The following is a 20,448-nucleotide window of genomic DNA, read 5'->3' on the forward strand; positions in this document are numbered from 1 at the left end:
GAGGCACTCTCAACAGGAAAGGCGAGAGGAACTCCATGGTCGTACCACCATTCCAAGAGTCCCCCAGATGTCTCAGTCCATTTCAGAGGAACCTCTTTGCCCTGCACTGGCTCATCTTTCACGCCGAGGATCGACTCACACCACGGTGGCACGTGGGACAGCCCTGTGGGAAAGCCTCGAGGGAAAGTCTCGAGGGAAAACCACAGATCCTTTGATCCACGCGATGGGAAGCGTGACATTGCTGCTACAGCCTGGAAGGAAAGCGCAAGTGCATGCACCCACTCGAGATAAGGCCTGTCTCCCCTGGCGAGACTCCAGAAGTACCCAAAGATCCATACAGCCCGTGAGAGGAATCCTCGGTTCCGGCCCTGACTCCACACAAGGTTTTTGGCCCGGGTATCGACGGGAGAGGAATCCCGAGAGGCCCCCTAGCAACTCGCATGGGGACTGGCCTCTCCTGAGGCCACCAGGGCGGGTCCCTGAGGTCCCCGTCGTAACTCGAGAACACCTGCCGCAACTCGAGAAAATCCAGGAAGTTCTCCCTTCCAGGCGAGATGAGGCCTATTTCCGATGAGGCGTCTGGAGACTAATGACACCTAACCTCTGGAACTTCGAAAGGGTATTTCACACCCTTGCTGCAACTCAAGAAGTTCACCGCCATACCCGTCTCCACTCGAGAGGAAGCACGATCGTCCCGCCCACATCCAGAGGATCCACCTTTCCCCCTCGTAGCTCGAGATGAGGAATCCTTTCCCTGCTTTCAATGGGAAAGAATTCCCGGCGTTCCCGTCGCATCTCAAGAGGAGGCACTCTCAACAGGAAAGGCGAGAGGAACTCCATGGTCGTACCACCATTCCAAGAGTCCCCCAGATGTCTCAGTCCATTCCAGAGGAACCTCTTTGCCCTGCACTGGCTCATCTTTCACGCCGAGGATCGACTCACACCACGGTGGCACGTGGGACAGCCCTGTGGGAAAGCCTCGAGGGAAAGCCTCGAGGGAAAACCACAGATCCTTTGATCCACGCCACGGGAAGCGTGACATTGCTGCTACAGGCTGGAAGGAAAGTGCACGTGCATGCCCCGACACGAGACGAGGCCTGACTCCCCTGGGGAGACTCCAGAAGTACCCAAAGATCCATGTCAGCCCCTGAGAGGAATCCTCGGTTCCGGCCGTGACTCCACACAAAGTTTTTGCCCCGGTATCGACGGGACAGGAATCCCGAGAGGCCCCCTAGCAACTCGCATGGGGACTGGCCTCTCCTGAGGCCACCAGGGCGGGTCCCTGAGGTCCCCGTCGTAACTCGAGAACACCTGCCACAACTCGAGAAATTCCAGGAAGATCCCCCTTCCAGGCGAGATGAGGCCTATTTCCGATGAGGCGTCTGGAGACTAATGACAGCTAACCTCTGGAACTTCGAAAGGGTCTTTCACACCCTTGCCGCAACTCAAGAAGTTCACCGCCACACCCGTCTCCACTCGAGAGGAAGCACGATGGTCCCGCCCACATCCAGAGGAGCCCCGTTTCCCCCTCGTAGCTCGAGATGAGGGATCCTTTCCCTGCTTTCAACGGGAAAGAATTCCTGGCGTTCCCGTCGCATCTCAAGAGGAGGCACTCTCAACAGGAAAGGCGAGGGGAACTCCATGGTCGTACCACCATTCCAAGAGTCCCCCAGATGTCTCAGTCCATTCCAGAGGAACCTCTTTGCCCTGCACTGGCTCATCTTTCACGCCGAGGATCGACTCACACCACGGTGGCACGTGGGACAGCCCTGTGGGAAAGCCTCGAGGGAAAGCCTCGAGGGAAAAACAAAGATCCTTTGATCCACGTCACGGGAAGCGTGACATTGCTGCTACAGCCTGGAAGGAAAGCGCACGTGCATGCCCCCACTCGAGACGAGGCCATACTCCCATGGGGAGACTCCAGAAGTACCCAAAGATCCATGTCAGCCCCTGAGAGGAATCCTCCGTTCCGGCCGTGACTCCACACAAGGTTTTTGGCCCCGGTATCGACAGGAGAGGAATCCCGAGAGGCCCCCTAGCAACTCGCATGGGGACTGGCCTCTCCTGAGGCCACCAGGGCGGGTCCCTGAGGTCCCCGTCGTAACTCGAGAACACCTGCCGCAACTCGAGAAAATCCAGGAAGTTCTCCCTTCCAGGCGAGATGAGGCCTATTTCCGATGAGGCGTCTGGAGACTAATGACACTTAACCTCTGGAACTTCGAAAGGGTCTTTCACACCCTTGCTGCAACTCAAGAAGTTCACCGCCATACCCGTCTCCACTCTAGAGGAAGCACGATGGTCCCGCCCACATCCAGAGGAGCCCCGTTTCCCCCTCGTAGCTCGAGATGAGGGATCCTTTCCCTGCTTTCAACGGGAAAGAATTCCTGGCGTTCCCGTCGCATCTCAAGAGGAGGCACTCTCAACAGGAAAGGCGAGGGGAACTCCATGGTCGTACCACCATTCCAAGAGTCCCCCAGATGTCTCAGTCCATTTCAGAGGAACCTCTTTGCCCTGCACTGGCTCATCTTTCACGCCGAGGATCGACTCACACCACGGTGGCACGTGGGACAGCCCTGTGGGAAAGCCTCGAGGGAAAGCCTCGAGGGAAAACCACAGATCCTTTGATCCACGCGATGGGAAGCGTGACATTGCTGCTACAGCCTGGAAGGAAAGCGCAAGTGCATGCACCCACTCGAGATAAGGCCTGTCTCCCCTGGCGAGACTCCAGAAGTACCCAAAGATCCATACAGCCCGTGAGAGGAATCCTCGGTTCCGGCCCTGACTCCACACAAGGTTTTTTGCCCGGGTATCGACGGGAGAGGAATCCCGAGAGGCCCCCTAGCAACTCGCATGGGGACTGGCCTCTCCTGAGGCCACCAGGGCGGGTCCCTGAGGTCCCCGTCGTAACTCGAGAACACCTGCCGCAACTCGAGAAAATCCAGGAAGTTCTCCCTTCCAGGCGAGATGAGGCCTATTTCCGATGAGGCGTCTGGAGACTAATGACACCTAACCTCTGGAACTTCGAAAGGGTATTTCACACCCTTGCTGCAACTCAAGAAGTTCACCGCCATACCCGTCTCCACTCGAGAGGAAGCACGATCGTCCCGCCCACATCCAGAGGATCCACCTTTCCCCCTCGTAGCTCGAGATGAGGAATCCTTTCCCTGCTTTCAATGGGAAAGAATTCCCGGCGTTCCCGTCGCATCTCAAGAGGAGGCACTCTCAACAGGAAAGTCGAGAGGAACTCCATGGTCGTACCACCATTCCAAGAGTCCCCCAGATGTCTCAGTCCATTCCAGAGGAACCTCTTTGCCCTGCACTGGCTCATCTTTCACGCCGAGGATCGACTCACACCACGGTGGCACGTGGGACAGCCCTGTGGGAAAGCCTCGAGGGAAAGCCTCGAGGGAAAACCACAGATTCTTTGATCCACGCCACGGGAAGCGTGACATTGCTGCTACAGGCTGGAAGGAAAGTGCACGTGCATGCCCCGACCCGAGACGAGGCCTGACTCCCCTGGGGAGACTCCAGAAGTACCCAAAGATCCATGTCAGCCCCTGAGAGGAATCCTCGGTTCCGGCCCTGACTCCACACAAGGTTTTTGGCCCCGGTATCGACGGGAGAGTAATCCCGAGAGGCCCCCTAGCAACTCGCATGGGGACTGGCCTCTCCTGAGGCCACCAGGGCGGGTCCCTGAGGTCCCCGTCGTAACTCGAGAACACCTGCCGCAACTCGAGAAAATCCAGGAAGTTCTCCCTTCCAGGCGAGATGAGGCCTATTTCCGATCAGGCGTCTGGAGACTAATGACACCTAAACTCTGGAACTTCGAAAGGGTCTTTCACACCCTTGCTGCAACTCAAGAAGTTCACCGCCATACCCGTCTCCACTCGAGAGGAAGCACGATGGTCCCGCCCACATCCAGAGGAGCCCCGTTTCCCCCTCGTAGCTCGAGATGAGCGATCCTTTCCCTGCTTTCAACGGGAAAGAATTCCAGGCGTTCCCGTCGCTTCTCAAGAGGAGGCACTCTCAACAGAAAAGGCGAGAGGAACTCCATTGTCGTACCACCTTTCCAAGAGTCCCCCAGATGTCTCAGTCCATTCCAGAGGAACGTCTTTGCCCTGCACTGGCTCATCTTTCACGCCGAGGATCGACTCACACCACGGTGGCACGTGGGACAGCCCTGTGGGAAAGACTCGAGGGAAAGCCTCGAGGGAAAACCACAGATCCTTTGATCCACGCGATGGGAAGCGTGACATTGCTGCTACAGCCTGGAAGGAAAGCGCACGTGCATGGCCCCACTCGAGCCGAGGCCTGACTCCCCTGGGGAGACTCCAGAAGTACCCAAAGATCCATGTCAGCCCCTGAGAGGAATCCTCGTTTCCGGCCCTGACTCCACACAAGGATTTTGGCCCCGGTATCGACGGGAGAGGAATCCCGAGAGGCCCCCTAGCAACTCGCCTGGGGACTGGCCTCTCCTGAGGCCACCAGGGCGGGTCCCTGATGTCCCCGTCGTAACTCGAGAACACCTGCCGCAACTCGAGAAAATCCAGGAATTTCTCCCTTCCAGGCGAGATGAGGCCTATTTCCGATCAGGCGTCTGGAGACTAATGACACCTAACCTCTGGAACTTCGAAAGGGTCTTTCACACCCTTGCTGCAACTCAAGAAGTTCACCGCCATACCCGTCTCCACTCGAGAGGAAGAACGATGGTCCCGCCCACATCCAGAGGAGCCCCGTTTCCCCCTCGTAGCTCGAGATGAGGGATCCTTTCCCTGCTTTCAACGGGAAAGAATTCCCGGCGTTCCCGTCGCATCTCAAGAGGAGGCACTCTCAACAAGAAAGGCGAGAGGAACTGCATGGTCGTACCACCATTTCAAGAGTCCCCCAGATGTCTCAGTCCATTCCAGAGGAACCTCTTTGCCCTGCACTGGCTCATCTTTCACGCCAAGGATCGACTCACACCACGGTGGCACGTGGGACAGCCCTGTGGGAAAGCCTCGAGGGAAAACCACAGATCCTTTGATCCACGCGATGGGAAGCGTGACATTGCAGCTACAGCCTGGAAGGATAGCGCACGTGCATGCCCCCACTCGAGATGAGGCCTGCCTCCCCTGGTGAGACTCCAGAAGTACCCAAAGATCCATATCAGCCACTGAAAGGAATCCTCGGTTCCGGCCCTAACTCCACACAAGGTTTTTGGCCCCGGTATCGATGGGAGAGGAATACCGAGAGGCCCCCTAGCAACTCGCATGGGGACTGGCCTCTTCTGAGGCCACCAGGGCGGGTCCCTGAGGTCCCCGTCGTAACTCGAGAACACCTGCCGCAACTCGAGAAAATCCAGGAAGTGCTCCCTTCCAGGCGAGATGAGGCCTATTTCCGATGAGGCGTCTGGAGACTAATGACACCTAAACTCTGGAACTTCGAAAGGGTCTTTCACACCCTTGCTGCAACTCAAGAAGTTCACCGCCATACCCGTCTCCACTCGAGAGGAAGCACGATCGTCCCGCCCACATCCAGAGGATCCACCTTTCCCCCTCGTAGCTCGAGATGAGGAATCCTTTCCCTGCTTTCAATGGGAAAGAATTCCAGGCGTTCCCGTCGCATCTCAAGAGGAGGCACTCTCAACAGGAAAGGCGAGAGGAACTCCATGGTCGTACCACCATTCCAAGAGTCCCCCAGATGTCTCAGTCCATTCCAGAGGAACCTCTTTGCCCTGCACTGGCTCATCTTTCACGCCGAGGATCGACTCACACCACAGTGGCACGTGGGACAACCCTGTGGGAAAGCCTCGAGGGAAAGCCTCGAGGGAAAACCACAGATCCTTTGATCCACGCCACGGGAAGCGTGACATTGCTGCTACAGGCTGGAAGGAAAGTGCACGTGCATGCCCCGACACGAGACGAGGCCTGACTCCCCTGGGGAGACTCCAGAAGTACCCAAAGATCCATGTCAGCCCCTGAGAGGAATCCTCGGTTCCGGCCCTGACTCCACGCAAGGTTTGTGGCCCCGGTATCGACGGGAGAGTAATCCCGAGAGGCCCCCTAGCACCTCGCATGGGGACTGGCCTCTCCTGAGGCCACCAGGGCGGGTCCCTGAGGTCCCCGTCGTAACTCGAGAACACCTGCCGCAACTCGAGAAAATCCAGGAAGTTCTCCCTTCCAGGCGAGATGAGGCCTATTTCCGATCAGGCGTCTGGAGACTAATGACACCTAAACTCTGGAACTTCGAAAGGGTCTTTCACACCCTTGCTGCAACTCAAGAAGTTCACCGCCATACCCGTCTCCACTCTAGAGGAAGCACGATGGTCCCGCCCACATCCAGAGGAGCCCCGTTTCCCCCTCGTAGCTCGAGATGAGCGATCCTTTCCCTGCATTCAACGGGAAAGAATTCCAGGCGTTCCCGTCGCTTCTCAAGAGGAGGCACTCTCAACAGGAAAGGCGAGAGGAACTCCATTGTCGTACCACCATTCCAAGAGTCCCCCAGATGTCTCAGTCCATTCCAGAGGAACGTCTTTGCCCTGCACTGGCTCATCTTTCACGCCGAGGATCGACTCACACCACGGTGGCACGTGGGACAGCCCTGTGGGAAAGACTCGAGGGAAAGCCTCGAGGGAAAACCACAGATCCTTTGATCCACGCGATGGGAAGCGTGACATTGCTGCTACAGCCTGGAAGGAAAGCGCACGTGCATGGCCCCACTCGAGCCGAGGCCTGACTCCCCTGGGGAGACTCCAGAAGTACCCAAAGATCCATGTCAGCCCCTGAGAGGAATCCTCGTTTCCGGCCCTGACTCCACACAAGGATTTTGGCCCCGGTATCGACGGGAGAGGAATCCCGAGAGGCCCCCTAGCAACTCGCCTGGGGACTGGCCTCTCCTGAGGCCACCAGGGCGGGTCCCTGATGTCCCCGTCGTAACTCGAGAACACCTGCCGCAACTCGAGAAAATCCAGGAAGTTCTCCCTTCCAGGCGAGATGAGTCCTATTTCCGATGAGGCGTCTGGAGACTAATGACACCTAAACTCTGGAACTTCGAAAGGGTCTTTCACACCCTTGCTGCAACTCAAGAAGTTCACCGCCATACCCGTCTCCACTCGAGAGGAAGCACGATCGTCCCGCCCACATCCAGAGGAGCCCCCTTTCCCCCTCATAGCTCGAGATGAGGAATCCTTTCCCTGCTTTCAATGGGAAAGAATTCCCGGCGTTCCCGTCGCATCTCAAGAGGAGGCACTCTCAACAGGAAATGCGAGAGGAACTCCATGGTCTTAAAACCATTCCAAGAGTCCCCCAGATGTCTCAGTCCATTCCAGAGGAACCTCTTTGCCCTGCACTGGCTCATCTTTGACGCCGAGGATCGACTCACACCACGGTGGCACGTGGGACAGCCCAGTGGGAAAGCCTCCAGGGAAAGCCTCGAGGGAAAACCACAGATCCTTTGATCCACGCGACGGGAAGCGTGACATTGCTGCTACAGCCTGGAAGGAAAGCGCACGTGCATGCCCCCAATCGAGCCGAGGCCTGACTCCCCTGGGGAGACTCCAGAAGTACCCAAACATCCATGTCAGCCCCTGAGAAGAATCCTCGGTTCAGGCCCTGACTCCACACAAGGTTTTTGGCCCCGGTATCGACGGGAGAGGAATCCCGAGAGGCCCCCTAGCAACTCGCATGGGGACTGGCCTCTCCTGAGGCCATCAGGGCGGGTCCCTGCGGTCCCCGTCGTAACTCGAGAACACCTGCCGCAACTCGAGAAAATCCAGGAATTTCTCCCTTCCAGGCGAGATGAGGCCTATTTCCGATCAGGCGTCTGGAGACTAATGACACCTAACCTCTGGAACTTCGAAAGGGTCTTTCACACCCTTGCTGCAACTCAAGAAGTTCACCGCCATACCCGTCTCCACTCGAGAGGAAGAACGATGGTCCCGCCCACATCCAGAGGAGCCCCGTTTCCCCCTCGTAGCTCGAGATGAGGGATCCTTTCCCTGCTTTCAACGGGAAAGAATTCCCGGCGTTCCCGTCGCATCTCAAGAGGAGGCACTCTCAACAAGAAAGGCGAGAGGAACTGCATGGTCGTACCACCATTTCAAGAGTCCCCCAGATGTCTCAGTCCATTCCAGAGGAACCTCTTTGCCCTGCACTGGCTCATCTTTCACGCCGAGGATCGACTCACACCACGGTGGCACGTGGGACAGCCCTGTGGGAAAGCCTCGAGGGAAAACCACAGATCCTTTGATCCACGCGATGGGAAGCGTGACATTGCTGCTACAGCCTGGAAGGATAGCGCACGTGCATGCCCCCACTCGAGATGAGGCTTGCCTCCCCTGGTGAGACTCCAGAAGTACCCAAAGATCCATATCAGCCACTGAAAGGAATCCTCGGTTCCGGCCCTAACTCCACACAAGGTTTTTGGCCCCGGTATGGATGGGAGAGGAATACCGAGAGGCCCCCTAGCAACTCGCATGGGGACTGGCCTCTTCTGAGGCCACCAGGGCGGGTCCCTGAGGTCCCCGTCGTAACTCGAGAACACCTGCCGCAACTCGAGAAAATCCAGGAAGTGCTCCCTTCCAGGCGAGATGAGGCCTATTACCGATGAGGCGTCTGGAGACTAATGACACATAAACTCTGGAACTTCGAAAGGGCCTTTCACACCCTTGCTGCAACTCAAGAAGTTCACCGCCATACCCGTCTCCACTCTAGAGGAAGCACGATCGTACCGCCCACATCCAGAGGAGCCCCCTTTCCCCCTCCTAGCTCGAGATGAGCGATCCTTTCCCTGCTTTCAACGGGAAAGAATTCCCGGCGTTCCCGTCGCATCTCAAGAGGAGGCACTCTCAACAGGAAAGGCGAGAGGAACTCCATGGTCTTACCACCATTCCAAGAGTCCCCCAGATGTCTCAGTCCATTCCAGAGGAACCTCTTTGCCCTGCACTGGCTCATCTTTCACGCCGAGGATCGACTCACACCACGGTGGCACGTGGGACAGCCCAGTGGGAAAGCCTCGAGGGAAAGCCTCGAGGGAAAACCGCAGATCCTTTGATCCACGCCACGGGAAGCGTGACATTGCTGCTACAGCCTGGAAGGAAAGCGCACGTGCATGCCCCCACTCGAGCCGAGGCCTGACTCCCCTGGGGAGACTCCAGAAGTACCCAAAGATCCATGTCAGCCCCTGAGAGGAATCCTCGGTTCCGGCCCTGACTCCACACAAGGTTTTTGGCCCCGGTATCGACGGGAGAGGAATCCCTAGAGGCCCCCTAGCAACTCGCATGGGGACTGGCCTCTCCTGAGGCCATCAGGGCGGGTCCCTGTGGTCCCCGTCGTAACTCGAGAACACCTGCCGCAACTCGAGAAAATCCAGGAATTTCTCCCTTCCAGGCGAGATGAGGCCTATTTCCGATCAGGCGTCTAGAGACTAATGACACCTAACCTCTGGAACTTCGAAAGGGTCTTTCACACCCTTTCTGCAACTCAAGAAGTTCACCGCCGTACCCGTCTCCACTCGAGAGGAAGCACGATGGTCCCGCCCACATCCAGAGGAGCCCCGTTTCCCCCTCGTAGCTCGAGATGAGGGATCCTTTCCCTGCTTTCAACGGGAAAGAATTCCCGGCGTTCCCGTCGCATCTCAAGAGAAGGCACTCTCAACAAGAAAGGCGAGAGGAACTGCATGGTCGTACCACCATTTCAAGAGTCCCCCAGATGTCTCAGTCCATTCCAGAGGAACCTCTTTGCCCTGCACTGGCTCATCTTTCACGCCGAGGATCGACTCACACCACGGTGGCACGTGGGACAGCCCTGTGGGAAAGCCTCGAGGGAAAACCACAGATCCTTTGATCCACGCGATGGGAAGCGTGACATTGCTGCTACAGCCCTGAAGGAAAGCGCACGTGCATGCCCCCACTCGAGATGAGGCCTGTCTCCCCTGGCGAGACTCCAGAAGTACCCAAAGATCCATATCAGCCACTGAAAGGAATCCTCGGTTGCGGCCCTAACTCCACACAAGGTTTTTGGCCCCGGTATCGACGGGAGAGGAATACCGAGAGGCCCCCTAGCAACTCGCATGGGGACTGGCCTCTTCTGAGGCCACCAGGGCGGGTCCCTGAGGTCCCCGTCGTAACTCGAGAACACCTGCCGCAACTCGAGAAAATCCAGGAAGTTCTCCCTTCCAGGCGAGATGAGGCCTATTTCCGATGAGGCGTCTGGAGACTAATGACACCTAACCTCTGGAACTTCGAAAGGGTCTTTCACACCCTTGCTGCAACTCAAGAAGTTCACCACCATACCCGTGTCCACTCGAGAGGAAGCACGATGGTCCCGCCCACATCCAGAGGAGCCCCGTTTCCCCCTCGGAGCTCGAGATGAGGGATCCTTTCCTGCTTTCAACGGGAAGGAATTCCCGGCGTTCCCGTCGCATCTCAAGAGGAGGCACTCTCAACAGGAAAGGCGAGAGGAACTCCATGGTCGTTCCACCATTCCTAGAGTCCCCCAGATGTCTCAGTCCATTCCAGAGGAACCTCTTTGCCCTGCACTGGCTCATCTTTCACGCCGAGGATCGACTCACACCACGGAGGCACGTGGGACAGCCCTGTGGGAAAGCCTCGAGGGAAAGCCTCGAGGGAAAACCACAGATCCTTTGATCCACGCGACGGGAAGCGTGACATTGCTGCTACAGCCTGGAAGGAAAGCGCACGTGCATGCCCCCACTCGAGACGAGGCCTGTCTCCCGTGGCGAGACTCCAGAAGTACCCAAAGATCCATATAAGCCCCTGAGAGGAATCCTCGGTTCCGACCCTGACTCCACACAAGGTTTTTGGCCTTGGTATCGACGGGAGAGGAATCCCGAGAGGCCCCCTAGCACCTCGCATGGGGACTGGCCTCTCCTGAGGCCACCAGGGCGGGTCCCTGAGGTCCCCGTCGTAACTCGAGAACACCTGCCGCAACTCGAGAAAATCCAGGAAGTTCTCCCTTCCAGGCGAGATGAGGCCTATTTCCGATGAGGCGTCTGGAGACTAATGACACCTAACCTCTGGAACTTCGAAAGGGTCTTTCACACCCTTGCTGCAACTCAAGAAGTTCACCGCCATACCCGTCTCCACTCGAGAGGAAGCAGGATGGTCCCGCCCACATCCAGAGGAGCCCCGTTTCCCCCTCTTAGCTCGAGAAGAGGGATCCTTTCCCTGCTTTCCACGGGAAAGAATTCCCGGTGTTCCCGTCGTATCTCAAGAGGAGGCACTCTCAACAGGAAAGGCGAGAGGAACTCCATGGTCGTACCACCATTCCAAGAGTCCCCCAGATGTCTCAGTCCATTCCAGAGGAACCTCTTTGCCCTGCACTGGCTAATCTTTCACGCCGAGGATCGACTCACACCACGGTGGCACGTGGGACAGCCCTGTGGGAAAGCCTCGAGGGAAAGCCTCGAGGGAATACCACAGATCCTTTGATCCACGCGACGGGAAGCGTGACATTGCTGCTACAGCCTGGAAGGAAAGCGCACGTGCATGCCCCCACTCGAGTCGAGGCCTGACTCCCCTGGGGAGACTCCAGAAGTACCCAAAGATCCATGTCAGCCCCTGAGAGGAATCCTCGGTTCCGGCCCTGACTCCACACAAGCTTTTTGGCCCCGGTATCGACGGGAGAGGAATCCCGAGAGGCCCCCTAGCACCTCGCATGGGGACTGGCCTCTCCTGAGGCCACCAGGGCGGGTCCCTGAGGTCCCCGTCTTAACTCGAGAACACCTGCCGCAACTCGAGAAAATCCAGGAAGTTCTCCCTTCCAGGCGAGATGAGGCCTATTTCCGATGAGGCGTCTGGAGACTAATGACACCTAACCTTTGGAATTTCGAAAGGGTCTTTCAAACCCTTGCTGCAACTCAAGAAGTTCACCGCCATACCCGTCTCCACTCGAGAGGAAGCACGATGGTCCCGCCCACATCCAGAGGAGCCCCGTTTCCCTCTCGGAGCTCGAGATGAGGGATCCTTTCCTGCTTTCAACGGGAAGGAATTCCCGGCGTTCCCGTCGCATCTCAAGAGGAGGCACTCTCAACAGGAAAGGCGAGAGGAACTCCATGGTCGTACCACCATTCCTAGAGTCCCCCAGATGTCTCAGTCCATTCCAGAGGAACCTCTTTGCCCTGCACTGGCTCATCTTTCACGCCGAGGATCGACTCACACCACGGAGGCACGTGGGACAGCCCTGTGGGAAAGCCTCGAGGGAAAGCCTCGAGGGAAAACCACAGATCCTTTGATCCACGCGACGGGAAGCGTGACATTGCTGCTACAGCCTGGAAGGAAAGCGCACGTGCATGCCCCCACTCGAGACGAGGCCTGTCTCCCCTGGCGAGACTCCAGAAGTACCCAAAGATCCATATAAGCCCCTGAGAGGAATCCTCGGTTCCGACCCTGACTCCACACAAGGTTTTTGGCCTTGGTATCGACGGGAGAGGAATCCCGAGAGGCCCCCTAGCACCTCGCATGGGGACTGGCCTCTCCTGAGGCCACCATGGCGGGTCCCTGAGGTCCCCGTCGTAACTCGAGAACACCTGCCGCAACTCGAGAAAATCCAGGAAGTTCTCCCTTCCAGGCGAGATGAGGCCTATTTCCGATGAGGCGTCTGGAGACTAATGACACCTAACCTCTCGAACTTCGAAAGGGTCTTTCACACCCTTGCTGCAACTCAAGAAGTTCACCACCATACCCGTCTCCACTCGAGAGGAAGCACGATGGTCCCGCCCACATCCAGAGGAGCCCCGTTTCCCCCTCTTAGCTCGAGATGAGGGATCCTTTCCCTGCTTTCAACGGGAAAGAATTCCCGGTGTTCCCGTCGTATCTCAAGAGGAGGCACTCTCAACAGGAAAGGCGAGAGGAACTCCATGGTCGTACCACCATTCCAAGAGTCCCCCAGATGTCTCAGTCCATTCCAGAGGAACCTCTTTGCCCTGCACTGGCTCATCTTTCACGCCGAGGATCGACTCACACCACGGTGGCACGTGGGACAGTCCTGTGGGAAAGCCTCGAGGGAAAGCCTTGAGGGAATACCACAGATCCTTTGATCCACGCGACGGGAAGCGTGACATTGCTGCTACAGCCTGGAAGGAAAGCGCACGTGCATGCCCCCACTCGAGACGAGGCCTGACTCCCCTGGGGAGACTCCAGAAGTACCCAAAGATCCATGTCAGCCCCTGAGAGGAATCCTCGGTTCCGGCCCTGACTCCACACAAGGTTTTTGGCCCCGGTATCGACGGGAGAGGAATCCCGAGAGGCCCCCTAGCACCTCGCATGGGTACTGGCCTCTCCTGAGGCCACCAGGGCGGTTCCCTGAGGTCCCCGTCGTAACTCGAGAACACCTGCCGCAACTCGAGAAAATCCAGGAAGTTCTCCCTTCCAGGCGAGATGAGGCCTATTTCCGATGAGGCGTCTGGAGACTAATGACACCTAACCTCTGGAAATTCGAAAGGGTCTTTCACACCCTTGCTGCAACTCAAGAAGTTCACCGCCATACCCGTCTCCACTCGAGAGGAAGCACGAATGTCCCGCCCACATCCAGAGGAGCCCCGTTTCCCCCTCGTAGCTCGAGATGAGGGATCCTTTCCCTGCTTTCAACGGGAAAGAATTCCCGGCGTTCCCGTCGCATCTCAAGAGGAGGCACTCTCAACAGGAAAGGCGAGAGGAACTCCATGGTCGTACCACCATTCCAAGAGTCCCCCAGATGTCTCAGTCCATTCCAGAGGAACCTCTTTGCACTGCACTGGCTCATCTTTCACGCCGAGGATCGACTCACACCACGGTGGCACGTGGGACAGCCCTGTGGGAAAGCCTCGAGGGAAAACCACAGATCCTTTGATACACGCGACGGGAAGCGTGACATTGCTGCTACAGCCTGGAAGTAAAGCGCACGTGCATGCCCCGACTCGAGACGAGGCCTGACTCCCCTGGGGAGACTCCAGAAGTACCCAAAGATCCATGTCAGCCCCTGAGAGGAATCCTCGGTTCCGGCCCTGACTCCACACAAGGTTTTTGACCCCGGTATCGACGGGAGAGGAATCCCGAGAGGCCCCCTAGCAACTCGCATGGGGACTGGCCTCTCCTGAGGCCACCAGGGCGGGTCCCTGAGGTCCCCGTTGTAACTCGAGAACACCTGCCGCAACTCGAGAAAATCCAGGAAGTTCTCCCTTCCAGGCGAGATGAGGCCTATTTCCGATGAGGCGTCTGGAGACTAATGACACCTAACCTCTGGAACTTCGAAAGGGTCTTTCACAACCTTGCTCCAACTCAAGAAGTTCACCGCCATACCCGTGTCCACTCGAGAGGAAGCACGATGGTCCCGCCCACATCCAGAGGAGCCCCGTTTCCCCCTCGTAGCTCGAGATGAGGGATCCTTTCCCTGCTTTCAACGGGAAAGAATTCCCGGCGTTCCCGTCGCATCTCAAGAGGAGGCACTCTCAACAGGAAAGGCGAGAGGAACTCCATGGTCGTACCACCATTCCAAGAGTCGCCCAGATGTCTCAGTCCATTCCAGAGGAACCTCTTTGCCCTGCACTGGCTCATCTTTCACGCCGAGGATCGACTCACACCACGGTGGCACGTGGGACAGCCCTGCTGGAAAGCCTCGAGGGAAAGCCTCGAGGGAAAACCACAGATCCTTTGATGCACGCGACGGGAAGCGTGACACTGCTGCTACAGCCTGGAAGGAAAGCGCACGTGCATGCCCCCACTCGAGACGAGGCCTGACTCCCCTGGGGAGACTCCAGAAGTACCCAAAGATCCATGTCAGCCCCTGAGAGGAATCCTCGGTTCCGGCCCTGACTCCACACAAGGTTTTTGGCCCCAGTATCGACGGGAGAGGAATCCCGAGAGGCCCCCTAGCAACTCGCATGGGGACTGGCCTCTCCTGAGGCCACCAGGGCGGGTCCCTGAGGTCCGCGTCGTAACTCGAGAACACCTGCCGCAACTCGAGAAAATCCAGGAAGTTCTCCCTTGCAGGCGAGATGAGGCCTATTTCCGATGAGGCGTCTGGAGTCTAATGACACCTAACCTCTGGAACGTCGAAAGGGTCTTTCACACCCTTGCTGCAACTCAAGAAGTTCACCGCCATACCCGTCTCCACTCGAGAGGAAGCACGATGGTCCCGCCCACATCCAGAGGAGCCCCGTTTCCCCCTCGGAGCTCGAGATGAGGGATCCTTTCCCTGCTTTCAACGGGAAAGAATTCCCGGCGTTCCCGTCGCATCTCAAGAGGAGGCACTCTCAACAGGAAAGGCGAGAGGAACTCCATGGTCGTACCACCATTCCAAGAGTCCCCCAGATGTCTCAGTCCATTCCAGAGGAACCTCTTTTCCCTGCACTGGCTCATCTTTCACGCCGAGGATCGACTCACACCACGTTGGCACGTGGGACAGCCCTGTGGGAAAGCCTCGAGGGAAAGCCTCGAGGGAAAACCACAGATCCTTTGATGCACGCGACGGGAAGCGTGACATTGCTGCTACAGCCTGGAAGAAAAGCGCACGTGCATGTCCCCACTCGAGACGAGGCCTGACTCCCCTGGGGAGACTCCAGAAGTACCCAAAGATCCATGTCACCCCTGAGAGGAATCCTCGGTTCCGGCCCTGACTCCACACAAGGTTTTTGGCCCCGGTATCGACGGGAGAGGAATCCCGAGAGGCCCCCTAGCAACTCGCATGGGGACTGGCCTCTCCTGAGGCCACCAGGGCGGGTCCCTGAGGTCCCCGTCATAACTCGAGAACACCTGCCGCAAATCGAGAATATCCAGGAAGTTCTCCCTTCCAGGCGAGATGAGGCCTATTATCGATGAGGCGTCTGGAGACTAATGACACCTAACCTCTGGAATTTCGAAAGGGTCTTTCACACCCTTGCTGCAACTCAAGAAGTTCACCGTCATACCCGTGTCCACTCGAGAGGAAGCACGATGGTCCCGCCCACATCCAGAGGAGCCCCGTTTCCCCCTCGTAGCTCGAGATGAGGGATCCTTTCCCTGCTTTCAACGGGAAAGAATTCCCGGCGTTCCCGTCGCATCTCAAGAGGAGGCACTCTCAACAGGAAAGGCGAGAGGAACTCCATGGTCGTACCACCATTCCAAGAGTCCCCCAGATGTCTCAGTCCATTCCAGAGGAACCTCTTTGCCCTGCACTGGCTCATCTTTCACGCCGAGGATCGACTCACACCACGGTGGCACGTGGGACAGCCCTGTGGGAAAGCCTCGAGGGAAAACCACAGATCCTTTGATCGACGCCACGGGAAGCGTGACATTGCTGCTACAGCCTGGAAGGAAAGCGCACGTGCATGCCCCCACTCGAGACGAGGCCTGACTCCCCTGGGGAGACTCCAGAAGTACCCAAAGATCCATGTCAGCCCCTGAGAGGAATCCTCGGTTACGGCCCTGACTCCACACAAGGTTTTTGGCCCCGGTATCGACGGGAGAGGAATCCCGAGAGGCCCCGTAGCAAATCGCATGGGGACTGGCCTCTTGAGGCAACCAGGGCGGATCCCTGAGGTCCCCGTCGTAACTCGAGAACACCTACCGCAACTCGAGAAAATCAAGGAAGTTCTCCCTTGCAGGCGAGATGAGGCCTATTTCCGATGAGGCGTCTGGAGACTAATGACACCTAACCTCTGGAACTTCGAAAGGGCCTTTCACACACTTGCTGCAACTCAAGAAGTTCACCGCCATACCCGTCTCCACTGGAGAGGAAGCACGATGGTCCCGCCCACATCCAGAGGAGCCCCGTTTCCCCCTCGTAGCTCGAGATGAGGGATCCTTTCCCTGCTTTCAACGGGAAAGTATTCCCGTCATTCCCGTCGCATCTCAAGAGGAGGCACTCTCAACAGGAAAGGCGAGAGGAACTCCATGGTCGTACCACCATTCCAAGAGTCCCCCAGATGTCTCAGTCCATTCCAGAGGAACCTCTTTGCCCTGCACTGGCTCATCTTTCACGCCGAGGATCGACTCACACCACGGTGGCACGTGGCACAGCCATGTGGGAAAGCCTCGAGGGAAAGCCTCGAGGGAAAACCACAGATCCTTTGATCCACGCGACGGGAAGCGTGACATTGCTGCTACAGCCTGGAAGGAAAGCGCACGTGCATGCCCCCACTCGAGACGAGGCCTGACTCCCCTGGGGAGACTCCAGAAGTACCCAAAGATCCATGTCAGCCCCTGAGAGGAATCCTCGTTTCCGGCCCTGACTGCACACAAGGTTTTTGGCCCCGGTATCGACGGGAGAGGAATCCCGAGAGGCCCCCTAGCACCTCGCATGGGGACTGGCCTCTCCTGAGGCCACCAGGGCGGGTCCCTGAGGTCCCCGTCGTAATTCGAGAACTCCTGCCGCAACTCGAGAAAATCCAGGAAGTTCTCCCTTCCAGGCGAGATGAGGCCTATTTCCGATGAGGCGTCTGGAGACTAATGACACCCAACCTCTGGAACTTCGAAAGGGTCTTTCACACACTTGCTGCTACTCAAGAAGTTCACCTCCTTGCCCGTCTCCACTCGAGAGGAAGCACGATGGTCCCGCCCACATCCAGAGGAGCCCCGTTTCCCCCTCGTAGCTAGAGATGAGGGATCCTTTCCCTGCTTTCAACGGGAAAGAATTCCCGGCATTCCCGTCGCATCTCAAGAGGAGGCACTCTCAACAGGAAAGGCGAGAGGAACTCCATGGTCGTACCACCATTCCAAGAGTCCCCCAGATGTCTCAGTCCATTCCAGAGGAACCTCTTTGCCCTGCACTGGCTCATCTTTCATGCCGAGGATCGACTCACACCACGGTGGCACGTGGGACAGCCCTGTGGGAAAGCCTCGAGGGAAAGCCTCGAGGGAAAACCACAGATCCTTTGATCCTCGCGACGGGAAGCGTGACATTGCTGCTACAGCCTGGAAGGAAAGCACACGTGCATGCCCCCACTCGAGACGAGGCCTGACTCCCCTGGGGAGACTCCAGAAGTACCCAAAGATCCATGTCAGCCCCTGAGAGGAATCCTCGGTTCCAGCCCTGACTCCACACAAGGTTTTTGGCCCCGGTATCGACGGGAGAGGAATCCCGAGAGGCCCCCTAGCAACTCGCATGGGGACTGGCTGTTCTTGAGGCCACCAGGGCGGGTCCCTGAGGTCCCCGTCGTAACTCGAGAACACCTGCCGCAACTCGAGAAAATCCAGGAAGTTCTCCCTTCCAGGCGAGATGAGGCCTATTTCCGATGAGGCGTCTGGAGACTAATGACACCTAACCTCTGGAACTTCGAAAGGGTCTTTCACACCCTTGCTGCAACTCAAGAAGTTCACCGCCATACCCGTCTCCACTCGAGAGGAAGCACGATGGTCCCGCCCACATCCAGAGGAGCCCCGTTTCCCCCTCGGAGCTCGAGATGAGGGATCCTTTCCCTGCTTTCAACGGGAAAGAATTCCCGGCGTTCCCGTCGCATCTCAAGAGGAGGCACTCTCAACAGGAAAGGCGAGAGGAACTCCATGGTCGTACCACCATTCCAAGAGTCCCCCAGATGTCTCAGTCCATTCCAGAGGAACCTCTTTGCCCTGCACTGGCTCATCTTTGACGCCGAGGATCGACTCACACCACGGTGGCACGTGGGACAGCCCTGCGGGAAAGCCTCGAGGGAAAGCCTCGAGGGAAAACCACAGATCCTTTGATGCACGCGACGGGAAGCGTGACATTGCTGCTACAGCCTGGAAGGAAAGCGCACGTGCATGCCCCCAGTCGAGACGAGGCCTGACTCCCCTGGGGAGACTCCAGAAGTACCCAAAGATCCATGTCACCCCTGTGAGGAATCCTCGGTTCCGGCCCTGACTCCACACAAGGTTTTTGGCCCTAGTATCGACGGGAGAGGAATCCCGAGAGGCCCCCTAGCAACTCGCATGGGGACTGGCCTCTCCTGAGGCCATCAGGGCGGGTCCCTGTGGTACCCGTCGTAACTCGAGAACACCTGCCGCACCTCGAGAAAATCCAGGAAGTTCTCCCTTCCAGGCGAGATGAGGTCTATTTCCGATGAGGCATCTGGAGACTGACACGTAACCTCTGGAACTTCGAAAGGGTCTTTCACACCCTTGCTGCAACTCAAGAAGTTCACCGCCATACCCGTCTCCACTCGAGAGGAAGCACGATGGTCCCACCCACATCCAGAGGAGCCCCGTTTCCCCCTCGTAGCTCGAGATGAGGGATCCTTTCCCTGCTTTCAACGGGAAAGAATTCCCGGCGTTCCCGTCGCATCTCAAGCGGAGGCACTCTCAACAGGAAAGGCGAGAGGAACTCCAGGGTCGTACCACCATTCCAAGAGTCCCCCAGATGTCTCAGTCCATTCCAGAGGAACCACTTTGCCCTGCACTGGCTCATCTTCCACGCCGAGGATCGAATCACACCACGGTGGCACGTGGGACAGCCCTGTGGGAAAGCCTCGAGGGAAAGCCTCGAGGGAAAACCACAGATCCTTTGATCCACGCGACGGGAAGTGTGACATTGCTGCTACAGCCTGGAAGGAAAGCGCACGTGCATGCCCCCACTGGAGACGAGGCGTGACTCCCCTGGGGAGACTCCAGAAGTACCCAAAGATCCATGTCAGCCCCTGAGAGGAATCCTCGGTTCCGGCCTTGACTCCACACAAGGTTTTTGGCCCCGGTATCGACGGGAGAGGAATCCCGAGGGGCCCCCTAGCAACTCGCATGGGGACTGGCCTCTCCTGAGGCCACCAGGGCGGGTCCCTGAGGTCCCCGTCGTAACTCGAGAACACCTGCCGCAAATCGAGAAAATCCAGGAAGTTCTCCCTTCCAGGCGAGATGAGGCCTATTTCCGATGAGGCGTCTGGAGACTAATGACACCTAACCTCTGGAACTTCGAAAGGGTCTTTCACACCCTTGCTGCAACTCAAGAAGTTCAGCGCCATACCCGTGTCCACTCGAGAGGAAGCACGATGGTCCCGCCCACATCCAGAGGAGCCCCGTTTCACCTTCGTAGCTCGAGATGAGGGATCCTTTCCCTGCTTTCAACGGGAAAGAATTCCCGGCGTTCCCGTCGCATCTCAAGAGGAGGCACTCTCAACAGGAAAGGCGAGAGGAACTCCATGGTCGTACCACCATTCCAAGAGTCGCCCAGAGGTCTCAGTCCATTCCAGAGGAACCTCTTTGCCCTGCACTGGCTCATCTTTCACGCCGAGGATCGACTCACACCACGGTGGCACGAGGGACAGCCCTGCTGGAAAGCCTCGAGGGAAAGCCTCGAGGGAAAACCACAGATCCTTTGATGCACGCGACGGGAAGCGTGACATTGCTGCTACAGCCTGGAAGGAAAGCGCACGTGCATGCCCCCACTCGAGACGAGGCCTGACTCCCCTGGGGAGACTCCAGAAGTACCCAAAGATCCATGTCAGCCCCTGAGAGGAATCCTCGGTTCCGGCCCTGACTCCACACAAGGTTTTTGGCCCCGGTATAGACGGGAGAGGAATCCCGAGAGG

The sequence above is a fragment of the Capricornis sumatraensis genome, chromosome 14 (genome assembly GCF_032405125.1).
Source record: "Capricornis sumatraensis isolate serow.1 chromosome 14, serow.2, whole genome shotgun sequence".
In the NCBI taxonomy this organism is placed as follows: domain Eukaryota; kingdom Metazoa; phylum Chordata; class Mammalia; order Artiodactyla; family Bovidae; genus Capricornis; species Capricornis sumatraensis.